The sequence below is a fragment of the Mustelus asterias genome, chromosome 12, assembly GCF_964213995.1.
Source record: "Mustelus asterias chromosome 12, sMusAst1.hap1.1, whole genome shotgun sequence".
NCBI lineage: Eukaryota > Metazoa > Chordata > Chondrichthyes > Carcharhiniformes > Triakidae > Mustelus > Mustelus asterias.
The window spans coordinates 105,366,943-105,382,076 of record NC_135812.1 but is presented as its reverse complement, the minus strand read 5'-3'; the positions used below and the strand labels follow the sequence as shown (position 1 = coordinate 105,382,076).

Here is a 15,134-nt window from a genome sequence, read left to right as displayed (position 1 = left end):
AGGGAGGAAGCAGACATGTGTGGGAACCGTGGTTTACTGAGGAAGTTGAATCTCTTGTGAAGAGGAAGAAGGAGACTTATGTTAAGATGAGACGTGAAGGCTCAGTTAGGGCGCTTGAGAGTTACACGTTAGCCAGGTAGGACCTAAAGAAAGAGTTAAGAAGAGCCAGGAGGGTACATGAGAAGTCTTTGGCAGGTAGGATCAAGGAAAACCATAAAGCTTTCTATAGGTATGTCAGGCATAAAAGAATGACTAGGGTAAGATTAGGGCCAGTCAAGGACAGTAGTGGGAAGTTGTGCGTGGAGTCTGAAGAGATAGGAGAGGCACTAAATGAATATTTTTCGTCGGTATTCACACAGGAGAGGGACAGTGTTGTCGAGGGGAGTACTGAGATGCAGGCTGTTGGACTGGACGGGATTGAGGTTCATAAGGAGGAGGTGTTAGCAATTCTGGAAAGGGTAAAAATAGATAAGTCCCCTGGGCCGGATGGGATTTATCCTAGGATTCTCTGGGAGGCTAGAGAGGAGATTGCAGAGCCTTTGGCTTTGATCTTTGTGTCGTCATTGTCTACAAGAACAGTAAGAAGTTTAACAACACCAGGTTAAAGTCCAACAGGTTTATTTGGTAGCAAAAGCCACACAAGCTTTCGAGGCTCTGAGCCCCTTCTTCAGGTGAGTGGGAATTCTGTTCACAAACAGAACTTATAAGACACAGACTCAATTTACATGAATAATGGTTGGAATGCGAATACTTACAACTAATCCAGTCTTTAAGAAACAAAACAATGGGAGTGGAGAGAGCATCAAGACAGGCTAAAAAGATGTGTATTGTCTCCAGACAAGACAGCCAGTGAAACTCTGCAGGTCCACGCAACTGTGGGAGTTACAAATAGTGTGACATAAATTCTGATTCTAGGATCGCATGATAAAGACTCAGGAGGAAAAAAGCAGAAATATTTATGTGAAATAGCGTGACATAAACCCAATATCCCGGTTGAGGCCGTCCTTGTGTGTGCGGAACCTGGCTATCAGTTTCTGCTCCGCGACTCTGCGCTGTCGTGTGTCGCGAAGGCCGCCTTGGAGAACGCTTACCCGAATATCAGAGGCCGAATGCCCGTGACCGCTGAAGTGCTCCCCAACAGGAAGAGAACAGTCTTGCCTGGTGATTGTCGAGCGGTGTTCATTCATCCGTTGTCGCAGCGTCTGCATAGTTTCCCCAATGTACCATGCCTCGGGACATCCTTTCTTGCAGCGTATCAGGTAGACAACGTTGGCCGAGTTGCAAGAGTATGTACCGTGTACCTGGTGGATGGTGTTCTCACGTGAGATGATGGCATCTGTGTCGATGATCCGGCACGTCTTGCAGAGGTTGCTGTGGCAGGGTTGTGTGGTGTCTTGGTCACTGTTCTCCTGAAGGCTGGGTAGTTTGCTGCGGACAATGGTCTGTTTGAGGTTGTGCGGTTGTTTGAAGGCAAGAAGTGGGGGTGTGGGGATGGCCTTGGCGAGATGTTCGTCTTCATCAATGACATGTTGAAGGCTCCGGAGGAGATGCCGTAGCTTCTCCGCTCCGGGGAAGTACTGGACAACGAAGGGTACTCTGTCCACTGTGTCCCGTGTTTGTCTTCTGAGGAGGTCGGTGCGGTTTTTCGCTGTGGCGCGTTGGAACTGTTGATCAATGAGTCTAGCGCCATATCCTGTTCTTATGAGGGCATCTTTCAGCGTCTGGAGGTGTCTGTTGCGATCCTCCTCATCCGAGCAGATCCTGTGTATACGGAGGGCTTGTCCGTAGGGGATGGCTTCTTTAACGTGTTTAGGGTGGAAGCTGGAGAAGTGGAGCATCGTGAGGTTATCCGTGGGCTTGCGGTACAGTGAGGTGCTGAGGTGACCGTCCTTAATGGAGATGCGCGTGTCCAAGAATGCAACCGATTCCGGAGAGTAGTCTATGGTGAGCCTGATGGTGGGATGGAACTTGTTGATGTCATCATAGAGTTGTTTCAGTGATTGTTCAGTGATTGTTCAAGAACAGTGCCAGAAGACTGGAGGATAGCAAATGTTGTCCCCTTGTTCAAGAAGAGGAGTAGGGACAACCCTGGTAATTATAGACCAGTGAGCCTTACTTCTGTTGTGGGCAAAGTTTTGGAAAGGTTTATAAGAGATAGGATTTATAATCACCGGGAAAGGAATAATTTGATTAGGGATAGTCAGCACGGTTTTGTGAAGGGTAGGTCATGCCTCACAAACCTTATTGAGTTCTTTGAGAAGGTGACCAAAGAGGTGGATGAGGGTAAAGCGGTTGATGTGGTGTATATGGATTTCAGCAAAGTGTTTGATCAGGTTCCCCATGGTAAGTTTTGCAGAAAATACGGACACATGGGATTGAGGGTGATTTAGTGGTTTGGATCAGGAATTGGCTAGCTGTAAAAAAACAAAGGGTGGTGGTTGATGGGAAATATTCATCCTGGAGTTCAGTTACTGGTGGTGTACCGCAAGGATCTGTTTTGGGGCCACTGCTGTTTGTCATTTTTATTAATGACCTGGATGAGGGCATAGAAGGATGGATTAGTAAATTTGCGGATGACACTGAAGTCGGTGGAGTTGTAGACAGTGCGGAGGGAAGCGGCAGGTTACAGTGGGACATAGATAAGTTGCAGAGCTGGGCTGAGAGGTGGCAAATGGAGTTTAATGCGGAAAAGTGTGAGGTGATTCACTTTGGAAGGAGTAACAGGAATACAGAGTACTGGGCTAATGGTAAGATACTTGGTAGTGTGGATGAACAGAGGGATCTGGGTGTCCATGAGCATAGATCCCTGAAAGTTGGCACCCAGGTTGAAAGGGTTGTTAAAAAAGCGTACGGTGTGTTAGCTTTTATTGGTAGAGGGATTGAGTTTCGGAGCCAGGAGGTCATGCTGCAACTGTACAAAACTCTGGTGCGGCCGCACTTGGAGTATTGCGTACAGTTCTGGTCGCCGCATTATAAGAAAGATGTGGAAGTGTTGGAAAGGGTGCAGAGGAGATTTACCAGGATGTTGCCTGGTATGGTGGGAAAATTGTATGAGGAAAGGCTGAGGGACTTTTCGTTAGAGAGAAGGTTAAGAGGTGACTTAATAGAGGCATACAAGATGATCAGAGGATTAGATAGGGTGGATAGTGAGAGCCTTTTTCCTCGGATGGTGATGGCTAACACGAGGGGACATAGCTTTAAATTGAGGGGTGATAGATATAGGACAGATGTCAGAGGTAGGTTCTTTACTCAGAGAGTAGTAAGGGCGTGGAATGCCCTGCCTGCAGCAGTAGTGGACTCGTCAACATTGAGAGCATTCAAATGGTTATTGGATAAACATATGGATGATATTGGAATAGTGTAGATTAGAGGGGCTTTAGAATGGTTTCACTGGTCGGCGCAACATCGAGGGCCGAAGGGCCTGTACTGTGCTGTAATGTTCTATCTCCTTTTGTCTGATTGCGGTTCTGTCAAGTGCCTTAGGACATTTTATTACTCTACACATTTTACTACAATTTACATATGGGCACAAGGGTTAGCACTGCTGCCTCACAGCGCCAGGGACTGGGTTCGATTCCTGGCTTGGGTGACTGTGTAGAGTTTGCACCTTCTCCCCGTGTCTGTGTGGGTTTCCTCCAGGTGCTCTGCTTTCATAGAATCATAGAAACCCTACAGTGCAGAAAGAGGCCATCTGGCCCATCGAGTCTGCACCGACCACAATCCAACCCAGGCCCTACCCCCATATCCCTACACATTTGCCCGCTAATCCCTCTAACCTCTGCATCTCAGGACACTAAGGGGCAATTTTAGCATGGCCAATCAACCTAACCCACACATCTTTGGACTGTGGGAGGAAACCGGAGCACCCGGAGGAAACCCACGCAGACACAAGGAGAATGTGCAAACTCCACACAGACAGTGACCCAAGCCGGGAATTGACCCAGGTCTCTGGAGCTGTGAAACAGCAGTGCTAACCACTGTGCTACCGTGCCACCCACAAAAGTCAGGAGTGTGATCATAGAATCCAACAGTGCAGAGGGAGGCCATTCGGCCCATCAAGTCTGCACCAACCACAATCCCACCCAGGCCCTATCCCTATAACCCCATGCATTTACCCCAGCTAGTCCCCCTGACACTAAGGACCAATTTAGCATGGCCAATCCACCTAACCCCCACATCTTTGGACTGTGGGAGGAAACCGGAGCATCCGGAGGAAACCCATGCAGACACAGGGAGAACGTGCAGACTCCACACAGTAACCGAAGCCGGGAATTGAACCCAGGTCCCTGGCACTGTGAGGCAGCAGTGCCAACCACTGTGCCACTGCACTCTCACAGAGGTTTCCTCCCACAGTCCAAAGATGTGCGGGTTAGGTGGATTGCCATGCTAAATTGCCCCTTAGTGTCAAGGGGACTAGCTAGGGTAAATGCATGGTGTTATGGGTATAGGGCCTGGGTGGGACTGTGGTCGGTGCAGACTTGATAGGATGATTGGGCTCCATCTGCACTGTAGGGATTCTATGATTGAAGGCACAAAACAAATGCAAGTTTTTGTTGTTATTCGTCATGCTGAACACTTTCATAACAGATTAATGTAGCAAACATACTTATTTCAAGGTAGAATAATTCACAGAAATAAACAGTTGTTGAAGTTAGTTCAGATAACACTAATTAAAAACATCAGTTGAATTAAAGCAGTTGAATTCCTTTGAATGGCTTTCTTTGGAGATCTTAATTTATTCATTCACAGGATGTGGGTGTCGCTGGCTAGGCCAGTATTTATAGCCCATCCTTTAAACAATGGATAGAAAAATACTTCTTGAAGGGAAAGTCACCACTTGATCCCTGCGCACCAAGTTATGGAGGTGTTTTACCCATTAATATATTCAAAGTATTGGCTGGAATTCTCTGGCCGTTCACGCTTCACCGCAGCTGCAAGCGAGGATGAAGAATTTGGGGCTCAACCAAATCTCCATTCACTGCAGGAGGACCAGATAGTCCTACTGGCGTGAATGGCTGGAGAATCCTGCCCATCATCCTTGGATCTGTAAAACCCTTTGCAAAACCAATCTGTAATAAAGGGGCAGATTTGACCTAGAAACACGAAGCTGCTTAATAAATATACAACTCATTTTGATAGCTAGCTGCTATCTGTGTAGGGCTTGCATTTTTTTTATCATGTCGCCAGCTAGGCCTTCATTTATTGCCCATCCCTGATTGCCCTTGAACTGAGTGGCATTTCAAAGTCAACTGCTGTGGATCTGGAGTCACATAGAGGGAAGACCAGGTAAGGATGGCATTGAACTAGATGGGTTTTTACCACAATCGACAATGGTTTCATGATCATCATTAGACTTTTAATTCCAGATTTTTAAAATTGAATTCAAATTTCACCATTTGCCGTGGTGGGATTCGAATCCAGGTCCCCAGAGTATTACCCTGGGTCTCTGGATTACTTGTGACAATACCACTACCTCAGCACCTTCCCTATATTATATCATGTAATATTTTAGCTTTAAATAACCTGATGACAGATGTTTGATTAACAAGGAAGGCAAGGGTTATGGGAGGCATGCAGGAAAATGGAGTGAAGGCCACAATCAGATCAGCCATGATCTTATAGAATGGTGGGATAGGTTTGAGGGGCCGAATGGCCTACGCCTGTTCCTGATGGTCTTATGATGAGACTTCTCAACAGTTTCTAGTATTTTGGAACAGGCATAGTATTGGTAAACCTCGCTTCTTGCTGATAGGATCACACACAGCCAAAATAATAGTTTCATTCTCTCACCATGCCATTCCTAACAGCACTTTGACGGTGGTATTATTCTTAAAATGAAAATGTCCTTGGAAAATGTCCTGACTGAAAATTGGCAGGGACTTAGCTCTTTTGAGCCTGGCCATTTGTGAAACAGGACCACAGGACTGTTTTGTGGCAGAGCTGTTACCCACCCCATAGAAGCTCACTTGTGTCTGGGGCACAGTGTGGTCATGGTATGGGAATAATCCAAAAGTGTAATACTTGCTGTGTTAAACGTGTTATATGAAGCTCAAAAATGCTTTGTAGCATGGGACAGAGGGACAGTGGAGCACATGTCAACAGATCCCAGAAGGTAGCAGGACAGGTAGATAAGTTGGTTAAGAAGGCAAACTGGATAATTTTCTTTATTAGCCAGGGCACATAATATAACAGCAAGGAGGTTATGTTAGAACTGAATAAAACACTAAAATAAAATACTAGTTTGGTCAAAGGTAAAGTTCTGGTTACCATTTAACAGGAGGATGCTTGAAAGAGCATACAGAGGAGAATTACAGTACGTTTCCAGGAATGGAGAATTTTAGCTATGAGGAAGGATTGAATAGGTTGCTGTTCTTTCCTTTGGAACAGAGGAGGCTGAGTAGAGGTTTAATTAAAATGCATAAAATTGAGGTGTCCCAGTAGAGTGGATAGGACTCCCTTGGTAGACATGTCAGTAACCAGGGGATAGGATTTAAAGTAATTGGTAGAAGATTTAGAGAGGAAGGACATTGAGCAGAATCCCTTTCACTCAGACGGTGGTGATCTCATCACATTGTAAAAATACTTGGATATCCACTTGAGGAGCTAGAATCTACCAGACTATGAACCAAGGCTGGGAAGTGGAATGAGGCTAGCTAACTCTTTTTTTCATCTAACACGACACAACAGGCCGAACGGCCTTCTCCTGTGCTGTAAGTTTTTATGGTTCTACGACCTGTGCAGTGTACAACACCAGCAATGGAAACGAAACCCTCATGAGCCTTCCAATAAATCTCAGCAGCAAATAGCAAAGAAATTCTTGAGTATGTTGACTGAGAGGCTGTGCTACACTGCTATCAAAACCAACCCGCTCCCCAACACCACTGTCTTGCTCCAGCTATGTACCTGCAACTGTAAGAAGTTACCTTATGAATTTTGTTGTTTTTCCAGGACTTGAAGAACAGCAAAAAAAAAAGATTGGTAAAGGAATATTTAATGAAAGTAGACTACATGTTGATAGCTTTCAAAGAATAATGAACCAATCACGGAATTAGATTTCCAGAAAGGCAATCAAATTTCCAGAATTGATGGAATTTGACATGGTCACTCAGAGCAAATTGGCAACCCAGAAAACATATTGTGCGTTGCATGACATGAAACCTGCACTTTAATTAAAAAGCTCATCGTTGATTCACTGCAAGGAATGTGGAGGAGGAGTTGCTAACACATAAATTAAGAGTAGTGCTTAAAATGTACATCTGATCCCGTTGTAACTCAGGCACCTCCCTGGAAATGAGGTATCTGTTGCACTTCCACTTGAATTTTGGGACGAGCTGAGTTGCTCTCGCAAAAGGCCGGCATAGACACAGAAGGCTGAATGGCCTCCTTATGTGCTGAGACCATGTTATAATTCTGTTAAACAGTTAAGGAGGCTGGCACCGCACAGAGCAGCAAATTACAAATCACTAAATTTAAAAACTAAGATAAGCTGTTTGTAAACAGCTACCATTAAAGAAGCAAGGAGTGGGATCATTGCAGTTTCCAGCTATTGCTGAAAGATCTATCCCCAGGCATTTTCAAATGTGTATTTTTCATTTATTTATCCACGTCCCTTTCAAAAGTTATTATGGATTCTGCTCACTGTTGCTTTTGCTAGGGCACTGCTTGTTCTAATAATCTTCTTTCTTTATTCTTTTGGTTATGATCTTAAATGTATGTCCTAATTAATTACTGATTCACTGCCCAATGAAGACAGAAATTTTGATTTATTCAATCAAGACTTCTCATCATTTGCAACATTTTTATCATATTAAAGGCACTGATCCAAAAGGCAGTCCTGAGCACCTTGTAGAAGCCCTCTCCTCTGATTACTTTGAAACAAACCCAGATAACGAATTTCACCCCATTATCATAGCCCAGTTATCCATGCATTTTTCCTCTAATTTGTTTACCTATCTCTTCCTGAAACATATTCCTTGTGTTTCTGCCATTTAAAATATATTCTTAATTGTATAACTGATCTTACTCTATTACTGAACTCTAACCAAACAGATTCAGCTTTGCACTAGCTCCAAGATCACCCCTGCGAATGTCCACTATGTCAAGAATATTTGTGATAATTCTTGACTATTATTATTAACAAAAGTTAACAAGGGAACATACTATAATAGATTAATAATGGGTAATGAGGCAGATTTAGTTAGCAGCCTAATGGTGTATGGACGTAGCATGAAAGAGCTCAAAGGGAGAAATGTCGAACCGTTACCAAGATTCTAGATTTAGGTAAGGCTGACTTCAATGTACCGAGAGAGAGATGACCATACTACTGTATTCATTTTACACCGATGACTGTGTGGCCAAATTCCCCTCCAATTTGATTTTCAAGTTTGCTGACGACACAACCATAGTGGATCGGATCTCAAACAATGACGAGACAGAGGACAAGAATGAGATAGAGAATCTGGTGAACTGGTGCGGCAACAATAATCTCTCCCTCAATGTCAACAAAACAAAGGAGATTGTCATCGACTTCAGGAAGCGTAAAGGAGAACATGCCCCTGTCTTCATCAACGGGGACGAAGTAGAAAGGGTCGAGAGCTTCACGTTTTTAGGTGTTCAGATCATGGGGTCCCTCCGTGCCAACACTATAGTTAAGAAAGCCAACCAATGCCTCTACTTTCTCAGAAGACTAAGAAAATTTGACATGTCAGCTATGACTCTCACCAACCTTTATAGATGCACCATAGGAAGCATTCTTTCTGGCTGTATCACAGCTTGGTATAGCTCCTGCTCTGCCTAAGACCGCAAAGAACTACAAAAGGTCGTGAACGTAACCCAATCCATCACGCAAACCAGCCTCCCATCCATTGACTCTGTCTACACTTCCCACTGCCTTGGCAAAGTATAATTAAGGACCCCACGCACCCCGGACATTCTCTCTTCCACCTTCTTCCGTCAGGAAAAAGATACAAAAGTCTGAGGTCACATACCAACCGACTCAAGAACAGCTTCTTCCCTGCTGCTGTCAGGATGTTTGAATGGACTTACCTTGCATTAAGTTGATCTTTCTCTACACCCTAGCTATGACTGTAACATTACATTCTGCACTATCTCATTTCCTTCTCTATGAACGGTATGTTTTGTCTGTATAGTGCGCAAGAAACAATACTTTTCACTGTATGTTAATACATGTGATAATACTAAATCAAATCAAAATTATCCAAAGTAAATTGTGCAAATATATTAATGGATCAATTTGACGTGCTCATAAAAAAATTTGAAGTGTCAGAGAACCAGTTTATACTCCGAAGGGGCAAGAGCTCCACTTGCCAAAGAAAACAGCCATAGACAGCTAAAGAGATAAGGAACAGCATACAGCAAAGAAATGCAAAAGATAGTACTGATCTTGGCAACTGGGAGAGATATGTAAATTAAATGGGCTGGCAAAGGGTGAAAAACAGGTACTAAGATCTCAAAAAACAACTTGAAAAGAAACTTGCAAAGTTATTAAAAACAACACCAAATAATTTTACAATTATATTCGGAAAGAGAGGACAGTCTGACCCCTGGGAAGCTGATCATGGTGATATGTCAATGAAAATAGGCAAATTACTAATGTGTTGTAGAATTACTTTGCATCAGTATGAGGAAGAGGTTAGCCCACAGGAAACCCCAAAGAAATTAATATTGAATTGGGCTGGGGTCTTATCAAAATTAATGCAAGCAAAGTACAGTTATGAAGAAAATAATGGCACTAATGGCAGTCCAAAGATGTGTAAGTTAGGTGGATTGGCCATGCTAAATTAAATTGCCCTTTAGTGTCCAAAGATGTGTAGATTAACCATGGCAAGTGGTAAATGGGGTTACGGGCATAGGACAGGGTGTGGACCTGGTTTAAGATGCTCTTCCGGAGAGTTGATGCAGATTCGATGGGCTGAAGGTCCTCTTTCCGCACTGTATGGATTCTATGGTTCTAAAGACTGACAAATCACCAGGAGCAAATGGTTCCTATCCCTAGGTATTAAAGGAAGTAAGTGAGAACATGGTCGGTGTCTGAACTATCATCCTCCAAAGTTCTCTCCCTATGGAAACTGCTTCTTTAGATCGGAAAATTGTGCCTCTCCATTTGCTATTAATGAAAGATGAGAGAGGGAAGCCAGGGGAAGTCATAGACCAGCCAATTCAACATCGGTTGTTGAGAAATTACTACGGACTATTTATAATTGTGATAGCCCATTTGCTTTGGGGGGATGGGGAAACCAATCATAGGGGTAATGGTCCCTGTAAGAGCTAGGCTTCTTGAGAACCGGATTTCTGGTAAATGGCCACTACCTTCCAGTAAATGATCATGTGACCAGGTTGCTTGGGAGATAAACAACAGAGAGCAAAAAGTCAATATGAATTAATTATGGGGGTGGTTGGTCCTCTGTTCAATTTTAAAGTTTGGAACAAGCTTGAATGAAAGAATTTGGTTGAAATTCTTGGTATTGGCTAAAAAAAAGTGAACACTCTTGTTAACCAAAGACTCTAAAGTGAGTTTAACTCCTGGCATAGCCAAGTTGATAAGAAGGGCGGAGTTTCAAATATAGGAATCCATAATTAAAGGATATTAGATCAGTAAGGTTCAGACAGAAGTGGTTATGCTTCAGCATGAGAGATGCCTATGTTGAATGGGGAGTTTGAAACTGTAGGATAGTTGAAGGAAATTTGAAAGGAAAAGCTTGCTAGAAGTAAGCAGAAGGCCCAAGAAATCTCAGCTCTTACGCAAATCTTTGAAGCAGTACTCAGACCCCGTGGTTCAACTTCCAGTTTTTGGTAAGTATCTGATTTGAGATCTTGGGTGTAAAACTAATAGGTGTGAAAGGAAAGTGGATGTAAGGAGTTCCATTTAGATTATAAGGAATTAATTTCATTCTACATTTGATATCTTTAACATAACTGATTATTTAAACAGAGTGTTGTTATTAGGATTTATATTCTTTGATTTTGGAGTAATAATTTTCTTTTTAAAACCATGAACTTTGTGGCTTCATTCATTTGGCAAACACCTGCATTTTCAGATTCTAAGTATGTGACTCTCTCCACCAAGATCATAATGTGCCTAAGGATAGGGTGACCAAAGATTCTGAAAATTTCCAATTGACCAGAGAGAACCAGCATGGATTCGTAATGGGTATGTCACCCCTGATGAAACTGATTGGAATTTTCCGGTGAGCTGACTGAACTGGTGGACATGTCTACAGATGTTATTTATATGGACTTCCAGAAGGCGCTTCATTAAGTGACTCATAAGAGATGTTAGTTAATGTTGAAGTTGATAGTAATTTGCCTTTGATTCTGTCTGGTTCAGAAATCAGCTGAGTGGCAGGAAGCTGAGTAGGGCTAATGGTCAGGTACTGTCATTGACAGGATGTGACTAGCTGTGTCCCACAAGGTTTTCAAACATTCAACATATTTATTAAAGACTTGGGTCCTGCAATATAAAGCCACATCGCCAAATCTGTTGAACTAAGAATAGGCAAACATTATAAGCCAGCGAGATGAAAACACAATAGTATAATGTGGTATCAATAGATCATGGACAAAATTGTGCCAAATGGATTTTAATATAAGCAAATACAAGGTCATCCCACTTTGGACCTAAAAGGGATAGATTGGAGTACATTCTATACAGTGAAAAGTTAGAATGAGTGGAAGTTGGAAATCCAGGTATGTGATCATTAAAACATCATAAACAGGTACAGAAAATATTCAAAAGTCTAATGGAATACTGGCCTTTATATCTAGAGGAATAGAATGCAAGGGGTAGATGTCATGCTGCAGCTGTACAAAGCCCAAGTTAGATCACATCTGGAGTATAGTGAGCAGTTCTGGGCACCGTACTTTTGGAAGGATACCATAGACACCATAGTGCAGAAAGAGGCCATTCGGCCCATCGAGTCTGCACCGACAACAATCCCACCCGGGCCCTATCCCCGTATCCCTACATATTTACCTGCTAATCCCTCTAACCCCCTCATATTTACCCACTAATCCACGCATCCCGGGACACTAAGGGGCAATTTAGCTTGGCCAATCAACCTAACCCGCAAATCTTTGGACTGTGGGAGGAAACCGGAGCTCCCGGAGGAAACCCACACAGACACGGAGAGAATGTGCAAACTCCGCACAGACACTGACCCAAGCCGGGAATCGAACCCAGGTCCCTGGAGCTGTGAAGCAGCAGTGCTAACCAGTATGCTACCGTGCCGCCCCAAGATACATCTTGGAGATGTGCAGAATAGAGTTATCAGAATAATACCTGGACTCTAAAGGTTAAACTGTGAGGATAGATTAACCAAACTAGGATTATAGACCCTGGAATTCAGATGGTTAAGCAGTTATTTGATTACATTTTCAGGATATTAAGGGAAACAGATATAGTAGATAGAGGAACTATTTCCACTGATTGAGAAGTTTAGTGGGGCAGCACGGTGACACAGTGGTTAACACTGCTGCCTCACAGCGACAGAGACCTGGGTTTGATTTCCAGCTTGGGTCACTGTCTGTGCGGAGTTTGCACATTCTCATGTCTGTGTGGGTTTCCTCCGGGTGCTCTGATTTCCTCCCACAGTCTGATGTGCTGGTTAGGTGCATTGGCCTTGCTAAATTTTCCCTCAGTGTACCCGAACAGGTGCAGGAGTGTGGCAACTAGGGGCTTTTCACAGTAACTTCATTGCAGTGTTGATGTAAGCTTACTTGTGAGTAGCAAATAAACTTTAACTTTTAGGACTCGGGGGCATAATCTAAAAATTAGAGCCAAACTTTCAGGAGTGAAATTAGAAAACACATACACAAGAAGTTAGAACGCATTTTCACAAATGGTAATTGATGCTAGATCAGTTGTTAATTGTTAGTCTGGGATTGATAAGATTTTTTTGTTAACTAAAGATGCTAAGAGATATGGACAAAGGTGAGGTGAGCATATGGAGTTGATCAGTTATGATCTAATTGAATGGTACAACAGGCTCAAGGGGCAAAATGACCTACACCTGTCCCTCAACTCACATCAATTCTCTTGCACCATGTTTTCTCATGAACTATTCCAACAAAGTGACAGCTTCAAAATTAATTAATTGCCTGTGAGAGATGCTGTGTAGATGAACATTCTTTATCTGACATAGGAAGCGGATGAAAGTACACAAGCCACAAGAAAATGTTTGCACACAACCACAAAACTGAAATGTTATTTGCAAAACGTTGTATCTGTGGCTGTCCTTCCCTGAGAAGCCAGAAACATGGGATTTCCCAGAGAAATCGCTCTATTAACTGAATGAAGAAGCTCAGCTGTGGAGCAGATGAGAACTGCAGATTTCATCAGCGTCACAATCTGCACATGACAATTCCCAGAATGCAGCTTCAGGTGGCTTATCTTCCGAGACTAATGAACACCACAATTTGAACACTTAACAACCGAGCACTTTCTTTTGATCGACAGGAAAACAGGATATTAAAGATGAGGCCACAGCTTGCTATGTTTATTTCCCCTGGTCCACCTCATACAGAGTGATGGTAAAGTGCTGACAACACAAACTCCAGAAGGCACCTGTTATGACCCTAAAGGTAACTAGGGACTTGGTGTTTTCCAATATAAATGTGTAAAGCATTGTATGAACTTCAACTGAGGTAATTGCTGGACAAAATATTGTAAATAATGATATGTGGGATTATTTGTATAAACAGAATGTTCTGGCAGATCAATCATAGTTTCAGCTATTATTCCAGAGACACCGCCCTCTCACTCTGGTGTTACTCCAACGTTGAGTCCCTGAACCCCCCCCTGGCATTCTCTCAAAACCTACCAGTTATTGAAAATATGACCCTCCGCCCACATTCACCCAGCATCCACAATGCCTCTCAGAGAGAAGAATTTTGCAGCCGCATTGGGCTGGATTTGACAGAATGCTGCGGATCTGCCGCCTTGGCTGAAAAGATAGGGGAGGGGGTGTGATGTGGGAGCTCGCCCTTGATCCCCATAGCTGCCCCGCCGTCATTTAACATGGGAGCAGACTCACGTCCGTCTAAGGAGGAAGTCCCACCTTAGACAGCAGCTGACCGATTGGACGACCGACAACTCTGCAGTCCCGGTAGCACCAGCCGGGAGCGGTGATCCCTGCTAAGGCTACAGTTAGTCCCACCATGTTGAAGAGCCCAGTCCGGAGTCGGTGCAGGGAGTCGGGGCCCAGGTTCAATAAGCTAGGAGAGAGGATTAAATTGAGTTTTGAGCTTAGGAAGGGAAGTGACCTTTGCTGGGGATGGGGAGAAGTGTCTCCACTAGATTCAGGGAGCCTGCAAAGGCACATCAACTCCACAGCTAAAATTGTCTGGTTTCCCCCATAGTGTGGGCCTCCCACTGCTGGGAGTAAAATACTGGCAGGGGGCAGGATGAGGCCCTTAAGTGGCGATTAAATTAGCTGCTTAAGGGTTTCAATATGCCCAAGAGTGGTCAGGCCCACTTGACACTTTTCCCAACCCCCATAAAAGTTCAATAAGGAGTCTCACAACACCAGGTTAAAGTCCAACAGGTTTATTTGGTAGCACGAGCTTTCGGAGCGCTGCGCCTTCATCAGGTGAGTACCAAACATCAGCAGCGCTCCGAAAGCTCGTGCTACCAAATAAACCTGTTGGACTTTAACCTGGTGCTGTGAGACTCCTTACTGGGCCCACCCCAGTCCAACGCCGGCATCTCCACATGATAAAATTTCAGGTCAGGGGCAGGCAGTGGGAAGGCACCCGCTGGATTTTTCATGCCCCTTCAAATATGGGGGAGTGTAAGATTCAGCCCATAATTCGAAGCAGCCTTGTTACAGGTATAAATTTATTTATGTAGCTAAGGTGGGCATCGTCTACCTGCAATGGCATGAGGACAAAATGTGTTCATTTTGAAGGAACTATTCAGAAAGAAACTCTGCCGGAGGACATTTCACACAAACTTTATCCAAATCTTTTGATATGGTTAGAATACGGAGTAGCTGAGGTGAACAGCATGGAATCATTTATTCCGGAGAAAGGAATAGAAGGACGAGTGAGAGAATTGGATGCAGAGGAGTGAGCAAAGGCTCATGTGGTGCATTAACACCGGCCACTTTCTGTGCTGT

The 15,134-nt window shown here is 43.7% G+C and overlaps 1 protein-coding gene across 3 annotated transcripts in view; it reads right to left on the bottom strand.

The window, feature by feature from the left end:
- cep112 (centrosomal protein 112) overlaps positions 1–15,134 on the bottom strand; it is a 483,816-nt gene that overhangs the window by 142,168 nt on the left and 326,514 nt on the right. The gene's annotated exons all lie outside the window — the stretch shown is intronic.